Source organism: Gasterosteus aculeatus, chromosome 13 (assembly GCF_964276395.1).
Source record: "Gasterosteus aculeatus chromosome 13, fGasAcu3.hap1.1, whole genome shotgun sequence".
Classification (NCBI taxonomy): Eukaryota; Metazoa; Chordata; class Actinopteri; order Perciformes; family Gasterosteidae; genus Gasterosteus; species Gasterosteus aculeatus.
In genome coordinates, this window is record NC_135701.1 from 10578473 (window position 1) to 10590918 (window position 12446).

Below are 12446 nucleotides of genomic sequence, written 5' to 3' on the forward strand. Positions count from 1 at the left end.
ACAAAATGTTTAATGATTTTCTCAGAAAACATTTTTAGCAGAAGAAATCAAGCACTCAAATGTGTTCTAGTGTAATACATTCAAATGTTCACAATGAACTGAACAATGTTGCCCATGATATTCTTCTTTGTCAGTGTACTGATGTCCCCATGCATGAGATAATAAAGAAAACACTTATTCTTACTGTATGATTTATTGCTGCTGTCCTTTTTTGATAATGGATTGAATGTTAATATATGCTACCAGCAATTACTCTTGACAAGTTTAGACATTTTCATGCACTATGGAAGTATATATTTAATACAGTAAACTGCCTACCAGCACCATTATAGTCCATATACTTTTAAGAATTGATGTCTGCACCGGGGACCGAATCACATCTGCTGTCTCAGTGTGGTCAAACGCTGCAGAGCTGGAGGGAAAATATGAGTGTGAGAGACGAATCTCAACGCAGGGCTCTAAGAGCTCTGGAAGTTAATTAGAGCGCTTGTCGTGGAGCCCCGAGCAGGACTGTACGTTAATCCATACTTCCTGCTTCCCTCGTGACGGATTGGACGGCCACTAAATTAGCGCCGGGAGTTCTTGTTGATAAATCAGCTGGAAGGGAAGTAAATAAATAATTATACGTGTTTGTGAGCCTGAATGATGGTTCACTGTAGCGAGGACGTCTGCGCGTGTCAGACAACGAGTTAAACCAACAGCTGCACGTTGGAGCTGTTTTAGATCTCGCCTGACCTTACCTCGAATAGAGGCCAATTGTGCTGTGATCCAAGAGATCCACTGATCATCGCTGCTCCACATACATAAAGCATCATTTTGGAAAAGAGCACAAACAAATGCCGTGCTGCCTGTGAAGAAACCCTGTGATGATTTGAGGTTTCTCTCTCTCTCTAGAGCTTTTCTTGCCCTGCAGGTGTCCATGGGTGCAGCAGGTGACACCTGCTACTCTCTATTATTATTATTATCAGGCACATTTCTATTTCTATTACTGACTCCATCAATGCTTTTAGCATCATTATCATTCTATTATGTCCGCCGCTGATGTCATTACCGGTAGTCATTATCCATCATTAATCTGCCACCATGGTGCATGGAGTAGAGAGGGCGCGTCCCGTGTCTCGCAGTCCCTGAGCGAGACACGGGACCTTTAACTGCTCCCCGGGGGCCTTTGCGGCGGCACGCTGCTCCCTCTGTGTGGGACGGGTTAAACGCAGAGGAGGATTTCCCCAAGGGAATTAACAAAGGAAACTTTCTTCGTCTTACCACTCTACACGAACCGTTCAATTAATTTTTTGCAACTCAGTTCTGTTGCTCCTTCTGTAAGCGTTGCATCTTTAGCCCTTCTGTCCGTCCTGGGAGAGGGACGTGCTAAATGCGAAACCCAGGGCATTTTGGTTTGCCTCACAACTACTCTCGACATGGAAACTGCTCTGCCAGCGGCTCACACCTAGCATCACTAACAGTACCGACAACGGCAACAGAACAACACTGTTAACAGTGTTCACCTGAGGGTAAATAAGAGGGGGGGGGGGGGGGGGGGGCTGTGCTGACGGGGCCAATGCAGTCAGACTGGCTTTGTCAGCTTCATCCACCGTGAGACATCGAGGCAGAGCAGCAGCCGTGAGCTAAGCGGCGGGGGCACGCTCACATGCACTAAATGCATTAATAGTGCACGTGGGCCCATCTGTGTCAACGAAAGAGAAGGTCTGATACCAACACATGCATAGGGAGAGTGACATAACAAATGCATATAATTTGGAATCTGTAATCGCACAACACATGTCTGTGACGGATATCAGATTCAAACTAACTGGATGACGATTGAGCATCATGTATGTTTTTCGACACAGTCAGCTCGACGCTACATCGTGTTTCAGTGCGGTGTTGTACACATGTTACCGTAAAATGGATTACTGTATGTTACCGTAAACTTGAACCAATTTTACTGTGAATTAACTGCAATTTACTGGCAGTCAACGCTAGTAACTTACTGTATTATTTACAGTGCCCTACCGTAATATATGGTATGTTGTCGTATATTGGATTACAGTTTGTTACCATACGATTACTGTTTATGTGTTATAAATACCAGAATGTTACCGTTTACTTATAACCGTATACTTTTCCATTTAATTCCCCACAAATTAAAGAAAGACAACCAAACTAATTTCGGTCATAGTGGTTGGAGTTTATTAGATGCCTTTAAGACAAAAATGTTAGATATTTGTAACCAAGAACAAAACATAAAATATAATAATGTATACAATAATCAAAAAATGAATCATAAAATTATTAGGAACAAGGTAAACTAACTTCAACAATACGCGATGGAACACTTTAAATTGACCGCAGCAAACGGCTGCCGCCCTTAATCCAGTGCCTCTGTAAAACAAACCAAAATAAAATATTTAGAAACACTGTCAATGGTAAAATATTAAAATTACAAAGATGAGGAAGACAACAAGATGTAAGGAAAGAGAATGAAAGAGAATGTTAATCATGCTAGGCAAATAACACTTACCAACGTTACTTGGAGAGACGAGGCAATGAGAAACTCCTCCGATGTTGAACTGCTCAGGTGTTCTGTATGAACTGAGATTACGCGTCTGACGTCACGTTCAGGAGCAGTCGGTCACGATTAACACTCAAATGACTATTAGGCAATGAACACTTTGAATAATACAAATATTTATAATGTTTACATTCGGCCACTGAAATGACAGCGAAGGCGGCGCAAGGGATAGGGAGGGTGTGCTGTGCATTGCAAGGTCGGCGGTTTGAATCCTGGCTGCTCCTTATGCCAAGTTGAAGTGTCATTGAGCAAGACACCTAACCCCCAAAAACTCCACATACAATTATGTCAAACCATGGGCGTTTGGATAAAAGTGACAGCTGCATGTATAGTAATGTCCTGTAAGTCAAAGTCATCATCGTATCTCATGAGATACCATCTCATTATGGTGACTTACAGGACCTGTTTTTCAGTGGCTGACATGGGATTCCATTCATTAACCTACAACAGATGTAGATGGATTGTGATTCACTGCACTTGTATGTGTATTTCCACCACTTCATAAAATATATGTAACATGCAGTTGAATTATGGTAGTCTGCTATTATTGTAAATTGACAGCTTAACTGTTTATTCATGACATTGGCCGTTAATTTACAAGAAGGGGATGGAAATTTAACTGTATGTTACAGTTATTATGACATACTGTAAGATATCGTTAGAAATGCACCGTAAATTTACAGCAATTTGTTACAGTGTAGGAGTTCACTTCTCTGAAGCATGTTCACACCGACTTGCATAAAGCACATTGTCACTGTGTGTCACAACACATTTCTGCATCAATGCGCTGCAGCGGTCATCATACTTTTGCTCTCTTCTGTGGTTCATGTGGTTTGTTTGCATTTAACTGCACAGTCTGCAGGCAGAACCAACTCCTCTGAGCTGTGCGAGGTGGCAGGTACCCGCGTTGAGTGGATGCAATCAGCATAGAGACACACGTAAATCAAAGGTTCAAAGGTTTTTATTTGCAGTTGTCGAGGACGTTAACTGCTGGTGACATGAATCCCTGCGCTATTGAATTAATTAAACGCATACCGTGTGCTCAACCTGTTTAAAAGTTTAACACGGCAGTCTTCACCTAATGCATGCATGAAGAAGCATATTTGTTTACTTATGCTTTCCATTTCAAGTCATCAAAATGCTAATGAGTGTATCTTGCCAACTATTCACATGCAGATAAGAGCTTTGGAGGCTCATACGCTTCAATGTGCTCCTGCTTAGTTGCCTTTGTTAATCAGGGTTTCTGGGGGAGCTTTCTTTCAGTCTATTTAGTATGTGCATACGTAAGAAGTCTGTCCCTAAATAGCGCTCACCTCCTGCTGGTAATGAGGCCACAACTCACGGCTTTAGTTGGCCTGCCTCCCAAAAATGAACTGCCGTTGTAGGCTAATGGAAATTCACTGTTCTTCTGCACGTTATTGTTGCTTTCTGGCAATTTATTTTCACTTCCACCGAGTTTAACTAACTGGTAGATCAGCAAGATTTCCCTCATTTGTAAGGTTGTGTTTTCTGTAATATTTGATAGGAATATGTGGAAAAAAGTTCTTCCATTCACAATGTTTCACTCTTACATCCTTTTTGTGTTGGTGTTAGAATGGGCTTTTTTTGGTAGATGTCGGAGGCATGAGCAGATCCCTTTGAATGTTCTTTTACTCCACAGCCCTGAGCGAACAGCGGGGAAGTTATGTTGCTCTGTATTGCGGATTGCGTGACGAAACAGCAGCGCCCAAAGGATTCAAAGGATCTTCCCGTGAAGAATCCAATTGGATTCATGATGAGGCTGGAATAGATGTTGTCTGTTTTGGCATGAGTGTAAGAAAGGTCTCTTTTATCTCCCCAAATTTGTGGTGTATTTTCAATTTCTTTTGTGAATCTCCACAATGAAGCGAACATCTTTTCTCTGTGCTAGACTGCTTCTACCACGCAAACCTAATGCGTTTGCACGGACATGTCAATGTGTATAGACTGCTTTTATGAAGCTGGCAGGGAATTAAATTTGGTTTTGAGGTTGATGAAGCTACTGCACGGCTTTCAACATTTGCTCCCCTTCTGACTCGAGGATGCTGTTGTGTGTGCCTTCATTCAACTGAGTGTTTTTATTGTAAAATACAATCCTAGTTCAATTCATCTGGATCTTTCTCCTTCAAATATACCCAGGCAGATCAGTTAAGCTCATCCATTGTTGTTATTACAGTTCTGTCTCTCTCAATCATAGATATGCTTGTGCTGGATGACTGACATCAGATATCAGTACAAGTGGATTTCCACATTATACGTACTAAGATTATCTTTTGTTTCATTTTGTAGAGATTATCCTCCTAACTTCTGATGCAAAAGGACATTTATCCGCACACAAATACACAACTCAATTTGCTCTGCCTCAAATCCCAGTGAACATGGTGCCATGAGCTTCAGGTAATCTCCGCTTTTGAATCAATTGCGTATCGTCACACACCCTGCTTCAATAAGTAGTTGTATGTTGCTGCCGTGATCATTCTGTGTTATTGGTGGAAATTAACCTGAGAATGCATCAACGTTGATATTTTAAAATTGTCACATTTTTCTTGTTTTATTCTTATGTCCTTGGAATTATTACACGCTCAATCATTGAAGGTATCTGCCGGCTTCCTTAAAAAATAACGTTGAATGTTTCTCAGACTAACAATGCACTCGCTATGCAGAGGCAGCGCGTCTTCCTCAAATTTATTTTTTAATAATTTCTCCAAAAAAAAATACTTCTGTTTCTCATTATGAGTTTAACCAGGAAAGATATGTCTAACAAAACCCCCATTGGTACAATTATTTGTACAAACTTCAAGGGCACACAATGTGCTGTCGGTGTTATTGAAGAGTAATGCCACCAACATCTGGAAGACCACGTGACATCTGTAGGAACATCAACATAGTATTTAAAGAGCTGCAGCTGAGTGGCTAATTAGCTATTTGACCTTCAAAGTGAAGAAAAAAGGTCCCCTGTGAATATTGTTTGATTGCCTATTCAACAAGCCGGGGTGCAGAGCAAGATGTGCCTTTGTGGTTCTGCGTTCTGTGTGAAAACCTCACTGAGAAAGCTAACACGTCTTGTTGTTTCAATGCTGCTCTTAGCTCAGCTGACTGTTGCCTCCGCCCTGGAGAGAAGGTCACTGCTTTGAGCACGATTTGATTGCTCAAAATGAAACGATTAAATCACCAAAAAATGAAATATACATTTTGTGAGTCACAGGCCAGATGAAAAAAACGCATTTGATTTTAGTTGGACTCTGGTAATAGATTACCAGCCAGGGATGTGCTTCAATCAAACAACGTGACTCCTGACAATCCTGTCGGATCAATTTTTGTTGCGGTACACAGCCAACATGGACAGACAAAAAAAACCTCTGCCATCTAAACAGACTTTATTTATGGTGACATGTGGAGAAGGGAAGGAGGATGTCATTGGGAAGAATTGCAACCTGAAGTGGGTCAACTCTCCTGGGCACACTCAGAACGGATGATGGTGACACAATGGAGCTGCCGTCTGACAGCTGCTTAGAAATCTATACATTTTCCCAACTGAACAACAGCCGCCATTAGAAACTGTAAAGTGGGTGCTCAAAACAAGCGCACACACACCGTTACTGTTTTTGTCGTGTGTTTGAGCATGCTGGTGTATGAATGACTTGTAGTGAGGTATAATAATAATAATTAACAGGCTGGTCTTCTTGGACTGACTTCACAGTTTGGCACCCTGCAATTTCCCAAAGAGAAGCAAACTCCAAATTAGTTTTTGTTTCACAAAACAAACCAACACCTCAATGAGCACAGAAAGAGAATCCTTCTCTGTAAAGTAGGTTAACGCGCTGTTGGTCAGGGATTGGCAAATTAACGCTAAGGTTAAAGTCAATAAAGTGGTTTGGGATGAGGAAGCATCATCGTAATTAACGGTAGTTTTTCATAAGACATGACGTCATTAGAATCTTCTAATAAGGTGCTTACTTAAGTGACTTAAACAACTTAAGAGAATATTTTAAATGTCAGTATCTTTTCATTCAATACATTTGATCTAGTGCTAAACTAGATGTTTAAAATGAATAACTGAAATACAAATAGGGAGCCGTCTGAGTTTACAGGTGTAACAGTGTGAATTTAATCAAAGCATTTCTCCAAAAGAAGAGAGCATATTGCTCTCAGTAAAACTCCTTGCTGAATAAACTCAAAACATATTTGTACAGATTTGTGAGCCTCCAGTTTTACAGCTGTAATGTTTTCTAGAAGAGATGAACGGAATGAAATCTCCCCGCTTATCTCTCTTTCAGTCATAAATGCACACAGTTCTCTACAACTCTTGTTTGTCGGTGTCATCACTCATCATAGAGACTGCAGTCATTAATAATACACGACAGGAGTCAGTGCAGAAAACAGAGGGGGGGCTTTGAGTTATAAGGGAGTGCAACAAAGCCACTTGAAAGCATCACATCTTTGTCTGCGGCTCCTTCCTAGTCGTGAATGCTTTGGGTATTTAAACAGAAGGAAGCCTGTCATAGTGGTTGAGGAAAGTAGCTGATATCAATAGCTGCATACCCTGCTTTTAAAAAACAAACAAACGCAACATTAGAACATTTATTAAATAAGCAGATCTGCACCAAAAGTGTGATTGTGCAGAAGATGAAGCACTCTGTGTGACGCAGGAAGCCAACGCACTGATCTAAACATCCCACGTCAGCGCTGTTTAATAACATACGGCAAGCAGAGTGTCAAACAGTTCAAAGGAAATTCGGCAAAGAATTATTATTTTTTTGATGGTGACTGAAAGATGTAGGTCTCCGGTAATACTACCCCCGGCTGCAGCGGCGACATTGAGACGCTCCCTGAATAGCAATTACAGTGCATGCTGGATTTCACTGCCTTCACTGCCACAGGTCTTCCAAGCAGAGCTGGGGGTTTTTTGGTGGGTAAAATCTACAGTAGAGAGTAATTTGTCCTTGATTGCCGGAGTGCAACTGCAAGGATTTAAGTTGAATGTTCAGGATAATCTCATCATTAATTCATATTTCTAATTAATTCAGCGTGCCCTTTAAATACTGTGGGATCGCTTTTTTTGTAGTAAGTTCAGAGAGATTACTGCATTATTAATTCCAGCAGCCATCACCAGGTTTAATAGAGGACTACTACCTCCTGCTACATGTGATCCTTTATGAAAGAGGTGACCGGCGAGGACTTGTTTTTTCTTTTTCCCCCGTGTCTACGATGTTGTTTCTATCGGAGGGCATTTCATCACCATTTATTATAAAACAACAGAGCACGCCGTGCTGCCGCCGCAGGCTGACTCACAGAGCCGTAATCAGTTCCTGTCAGTGCTGCATATGTTATATCAAGGTGAGTGTTAAAAACAAACATGTTCCCCAAGAAGGAAGGAAGGTTCACTTCCTTCTGAACGGGGAAGAAAAACAAACTCTTTGAATCCCAATCTGAGGATTTGAAATGACAGGGATGTTTAGTGAGGGCGGATAAATCAGGATGCAAATTGCTACACACCTCATAACATGACAACTATTATGTGCCTTAGAGTGTTTTGTGGGTTCACTGCAGTGTTTGATAAACAGGAAGAGGAAGTGTGTCTGGCTGACGTGGTGAAAGCCATTTCTTCAGAGTGAAACTATGACACTATTAGCAGACGGCAGTCACGAGAGAACGGGAAGAAATTTTGGAATTATAATGCTACCAGTTGCTCATCAGTGTATTGTTCTATGTGTGTCTTCACTCCGCGGGGGTCGATACCGAAGTAAGAGTTCAACCACACACACCATGTGCATGAGCGTGTGCGCGTGTGAGCATCGCTATGGTGGAATTTAGAAGGCCGTTTCTGAGCAGCAAGAGCTTAGTTCTTCCAGACATATGCCTTAAAATAGTAAAAGAAAACGTATGCAACAATTTGAATACACTCAAAGCAAAAGTGTTCATTGGCTTTAAAGTCAAACGGAGTGCGCTGCAACTACACTTATCAATGGTGTTATTCTTGTGTCAAATCAATAACAAATATTCCAGGACAGTTGAGGTTTCTCCTCAGTTAAAAAACGATTAAGATTGGTTTGAGGATGAGTGGAGGCCGTCTTTCAATTAAAAGAGACGTAGGATGTTTCACCATTGATCCAATTTAGAACTACTTATCAGTCCCATTGATCCAATGGCATCAGACAGATAAAAAATCACTCCGCAGATCGATAAACATGACACGTGATTGTCAGCAGGGCGACGAGAGAAAGTGGCAGCTGTTTCCCAGTGGAAAACAAAAGAGAGGAAATCTGAATCGCGTTTGTTGTTTGAGGCTGAATAGCTGTTTCCATCTATGTGGATACAGGCCTCCAAAGTCGTAGCTGAATAGATATTTTAGCATTATTGAGGAGTGGGGTCATTTTCTCAGGGACTTCTTCACAATCATACTTCCTTTTCCAAACAGTGGAGTTGACTCCTGATGCTCTTTAGAAATACTGCAAGTTTCAGGCCATTTCACATTCACTTTTCAATCGCTGTTTCAAACTTTTAGTATTAGCTGTTTTTCATCAATCTACTTTAAATATTTAGGTTTAGGAAATATACTTTAGTCAAATAGGTCATTGCTCAACTGAGGAAAGTAGATAAAAACAGTTATCAGATTATTCCAAGTGTTGCTATCAGAGGACCTATAGTTTAGATGTGGAGAAAAAGCCACAACCACATCCTCGCCCTGCTCGTGCCTCTCTGTTACAGGCATAAGAAATTTAAATGCATAACCAATGTCTACTTCGCTGTCTTGCAAATGAGCTGAGTAACAGAGCTGGTGTTTCATTGTTCCTGATGTGCAGGAGGCAACACTGACACTTGTCTGCAGTTCTCATGTGACAAATAACAACCGCTCCAGCACTTCAAAAACAGGCGCCAGAGCACAATTTCTTCTTAGATATTGCATATACGTAGTTATTCGTATACTGTTGCTGTAGTGGATTTCTCGGTGGCTTCTGTTTATGGCACAAAAGCAAGATCGGTCTCTTGGGTAAAACAACAGGTGAAAACAAACAGGTGACATGATATGCATAAAATTATCCTTGACAGACTTTGGTCTCTTGTCTTTTCCTTTAGAAACAGGGTGCTGCACTATATGTTCAAATCTGAAAGAGGAAGAAATACGCTTGTAGCCTCTTTTTTCACAAATTATATTTTTAGACTGTGTGCTGACTGTGCTCACACCATCCCGTTGTCCCGCGTTACATGAAACGAGCGCACCAGGAGCAGCGTTTAACCGGTCACATTCTGAAAATGAAGGAACACTCATTCTCTTTTTTTATACCCCTTCCTACAAATCCCAAAGGGAGAGCGGGGATTTTACACAATGAGCCCATTGTGGTCTATCTACTTCTCTCCTGTGCACCTGAAGGGCAGATGATCCAGTGGTGGTCATGCACAGACCAACACACGATACACACAGTGGAGCAACTGCTGTCTCGTGATGCAGATAAATGAGAGTTAGCTCGCCTGGATTGATCTCTTGCATCATGTGATTTACTCGTTTCCGACCATTAATGTATCCATGTGTGTTTATATCCTTGTAAAGAAACACAAAATAAAACGGAAGCGATGTTTTGCATCCATCTGCAACACTTTTCAGTTTAATTTGACTTCCTCTCATCAGAGTTTATGGGACTCGCTGTCCCGTCTTGTCTGCCTGATTCAGCATGAGTAATATCACTGCTGCTCACTGGGGATTTCTAGAGTGTCCCTCTAAGTTGGAGGCCGTTGCTGAGTCACCGTTTAGAGGAGAATAATGGTGGTTGACAGGGTCTACGGGGGATAGAAAGCACAGACAGCAACCAACCCATGAGTTGATGCTGCTGAAATATGCAGAGTCATCCTGTGTGGTGTCAACACAGCGTCCCTTAAGGCCACACCAGCGTTAAGCTCGCAATAACCCAGTGACTATTCAGACTGCAGGTGATGGAGATAGAAGGAAGTAAGTGGCTATACCTCACAGATGAGTCAAACCCGCAACACTCTCTCATTAAAACAAAATCTTTCAGTAAAATACCAAAATACACACCAGCCAGGTGCATCGGAGGCTCTCCCCTCCCCGCACACGGTCTGTTCTGCTTGCATGAGAATGTCTGTATGTGTACATGCCCTTTAAAAGATCTGTGCGCTGCTGTTGCTCTAAGCAATTGATTTAACAGCCGAGACTGACAGGGGCAGAGCGATAAAACTGATTGAAGTGCACAGTTTACACACAAGGAGATTTGCAGTTAGACGGAACGGATGATCACCGCGAACAGCATGCAGCAGGGAAACACACAGCAGCCGAACATCTGGGGTTTGAGACGGGCGAAGCAGAAATCGGGATTAAAATCAAAATGCAGGGCAAGCAGAAAAAATGAAATGACCTTCTCAGGGTTAATCATATACAAACCAAGAGAGGCAGAAAAAGGGTGTTATTTATCAAATGTAGGCCTATTCACCTCAGTGGAATTCTCTCACAGCTCTGTACAGTCATCTATATGAACACACACACTTCACATGTTGACCAGTATTTGATCGGATGTGATTTTGGTTGACGATGTGCTGCATGGGGCAAAAAAAAAATGGCACCAGCAAGTATACATTTTTTCAGCATGTTGGACATTGCATCATTTTCTTTGGTACAAGGGTACTTAGAGGGAGGCACCATGTCTCACCAATAGCGAGTGTTATGTAAGGTCACTCAAAAGACAAATTCGAAAAGACAATCATGGAAATTGAATTAAAATAAAAACTATAACTTGTATATTGTTTGTGCAATTCTAGAGATTAATGTCCTTTTTAGTGCTGCTTTATTAGACGAACTGTTGGAGGTTCACTGACAGCGTGTCTGTTCTCCATAACGGGGTCGAGGGGCTCTAAACTAACCCGGAGCCTACTGCTATTAATACCGCCATTCCAATAACATTGCACTCAGCACGTTGCACACAGCCACGTATAGTCTGTGGGATATTGGTTCAAATTCCCTCTCCAAATCAACACTACCTGAATGCTTTGGAAACATTTGTACTTTAAAGACAACGAGAAAGCTGAGAGCTCGACAGGCGAGGTGCCATCCGGCCATACGCTCGCGTGCGCAAATCTGATCCTGTCCTCTCACACGTCTCATTTGGCTTCGGACCTCCCCCCCGCCCCCCCTTTAAGCAGGGATGTGTTTCACCTCGTCAAACCTCTTGCGCGTTGCCCTGGAAGCAAAGCGCGCCTCCGCGGGCTCTGCCGTGTCTCTTTAAGTGCAGCAGGCAGTGCTGTTGGTCCGTGCGGGAGCGCAGGACGCACGGTGCGCCGCGCCGCCACACAGCCTCGCTCTCCACACCGGACGGTTCGACGCGGGAGGAGACGGGTCGGGCCCTCCGCCCGCATCAATCAATCCCCTTTTTACTGGTCAACCAGCTGACTGCCAGCGAGGGCAACGAGAAGCCGGCCGGCCCTTCTCACCGGGGAGCGCGGAGAACGTCACGGCCGTTTACGCCGCGTTGCCTCCGTCTCCGGCTGGAAGATACGAGCGTGCAGCAGTTTTTTATCTGCGGCTCCGCGGAGCGCGCTGCTGACACAACGCGACACGAGCCAATTAGACCGGCGAACGGAGCGTGGTTACCTGCGGAAAGGTTCGCGCGGGGCGAGCAGGTGACCAGAGAGCGCGGTGCGGCTGGAACATCATGTCACTGCGTGTGGGATCCTCAGCTGAGTTGCGTCTTGTGAACTGCATCAAACCATCTGCCGAAGCCTCCCGTCGCCTCTTGTTTAAGGTAAGGTGAAGCACTGCACATATTGAATGTGTTGAGAACCCAGAAGGGAATATTACATGTAAAGGAGTCCCGTGAAATGTGTCCATAGTGGTGTTACAGAAGTCTCT

General features: G+C 42.9%; 1 protein-coding gene across 1 annotated transcript in view; it reads left to right on the forward strand.

Annotated features, from left to right (window-relative positions):
- The first annotated feature begins 11756 nt into the window (after positions 1 to 11756).
- wscd2 (WSC domain containing 2) overlaps positions 11757 to 12446 on the forward strand; it is a 29679-nt gene continuing 28989 nt past the window's right edge. The window contains exon 1 of the mRNA XM_040195975.2: positions 11757 to 12339. The gene's annotated coding sequence lies outside the window, so the exon portion shown is untranslated. The remainder of the gene's footprint in view (positions 12340 to 12446) is intronic.